Below are 2,298 nucleotides of genomic sequence, written 5' to 3'. Positions count from 1 at the left end.
GAGAGGCACTACAGCGCACGGGCTCAGCGTTCCCATTGCCGTTTCATCCTCTGCATATTTTAAACCCATCTTTTGTATTCTATAAATAAATAATTCAATTATTGTACATGTTGTCATTTCGGCCTCGGCTACGTATCCTTTGTGACTGAAGTTTGTCAAATAGGAAAAACGGCATAAGTCGGCGCATGACACTTAGTTGGAAGAATTCAGGCATATTTAATTTTATAAAAACATACTTGCTTTCCTTTTTGATGTTTATATGCTCTGAGCTGAATATTATTCTGGTTGTTTTGCATGCCACTTGTCAAGTTCAATGCTTACATGTCGGTTGTTCGGTGATTTCCATATGCCTTCATGTGCTTTTGATGGTGGGTATATCCAAGCCGAAAAACCAAAGTCAACGGCACTCTGGGTGCAATGCAGAAATGGTCTTTTGACATTTCCTCGCACTAATTTACCGAACAATACACTGTAATCGATCCATTTTCTCTTTTGTTCAAATCACCGGAATGCCGGGAATGGGCAGATGTATACTAATCTGACCTTGGTTCTTTAACACCTGCCAAAGGAATTAAGTGTGAAGGTTAAAATCTAAAGATGAAAAAAAAAAAAAAACCATATGGACACTTATTAATTTTACTTTTCACCCATATGGTTTTCATTGAATGTTAATATAGTTTGTTTTCCCCATCATCATATTGCCCAATAACCTATATAATTAAGGGGGGAAAAGTATTCTTTAAAGAGAAAGTTAATATGTCAAAAGGAGTCGTTAGTTACCTTTTGTTAAATGAGAATCAATAAATGCGAGTAATTAAATATTTTCCCATTTAAAACTATACTTGCCTTTTATTGCCATTTAATACGCACTATTACGTATTGTGATTATTAGTTTAAAAAAATAACATCTGCATGGACACTTGTGCACAGGGGCGTCAGAAGCATTTTGAATCTGGGGGCACACACTGACATAAAAATAATATTTTTTGCTAAATGTGAGGGGGTTCAAACGAATAATTATGAAATGTGAAGGAGACACGTCCCCCTCAGATTTAATGGCGGCGACGCCCATGCTTGTGCAGCATTTGATAGCACATAGGCTATTCGACCATGTGTAAAAAGCGTTGAGATTATGTTTTCAAGGTGAACTTATTTGACATTGACATGACTGTAGGTGGCATTATTTGGTTGGTTTATTGTTTAGTCATTTCTGTTTTGGGTACGCATTAAAAATCGAGTTAGATCAGCTCTGGGAGAGTTAATTGAACTCGATTGATGAATAAGAAAAGCGCCGCTGTGGTCTCTTGGCTTCAGAAAGGTGACCTTTATCATTGTTCTTTTTGGACGTGCTCTCCATTGTAAACCTTTACACCGGGCTGGATATATACGGCCATTAAAATGTGCCTGTGTAGAATTCAACGTAAAACAGCCTGAGAAGTGAACTAATTTCCCTTTGAATTATTTAATTGACCGAATTAAAACAGCCATTCAAGTGACATAGAAATTGATTGTTTGGTACGACTAATTTTAGGCTGCTCACATCTGCGCCTAGGTCTGAGTAAATGCCCCCGATGCTTACAATGACAAAACTGTCCATCACTCTCTATTGCTTTTAAATATGACCCTTTTTAAGGATTTATCGGGATCGCTCAATATATCATTATTATTGATTGTTGACCTTTTAACTGACTCCAGATTATAGTTTTTATTTTTTTTTATTTTCTTGGGTAACCTGGCAGTGTAAATTCTCATTATGTCCACACAAACCGCAGGGTCACAACATTAACGTCGTAATGCATGATTTATGGGCACTCTCTTCACAATTAGTCTAGCATATTGTGTGGTTTAATTTGTTTCGTATTTGTTCACGTGTTATCTGACAGCTTTTCCCCTCGGAGCAGCATTTTCCTTTAATACTTTTTGTAATAATTGAAACTCGAGAAATATTTTCTCCCGTTAAGATAAATACATGAATTACATAAAATTTTTTAAGCGATTTTCAACAACTGAATATGTTGTTTAACCACACAGGGAAAAATAAGTACTGGCAATTTCATATTCATTTGGGGGTGTCGGGGAGTGATTAGTAATGAAGTGTTTAACGAGTAGGCCTATGGCTGCTGGCTGAAACAGCAAACGTGTTTGAATTAACTTGCAGGGGTAGCTATAACATCCGCAGCTGATTAGCAACCATTTTTCTATTTTGTTTCCAGCGGAAGGAAATTGAATGTGGAAGATATCACTAAACGGCCGGTTGTGACAGCATGTTACCACCTGCAATCACCTAAACAGCAGGGT

Source organism: Brienomyrus brachyistius, chromosome 19 (assembly GCF_023856365.1).
Source record: "Brienomyrus brachyistius isolate T26 chromosome 19, BBRACH_0.4, whole genome shotgun sequence".
Taxonomy (NCBI): domain Eukaryota; kingdom Metazoa; phylum Chordata; class Actinopteri; order Osteoglossiformes; family Mormyridae; genus Brienomyrus; species Brienomyrus brachyistius.
The sequence above is the reverse complement of the archived record's forward strand: the minus strand, read 5'-3'. Positions refer to the sequence as shown.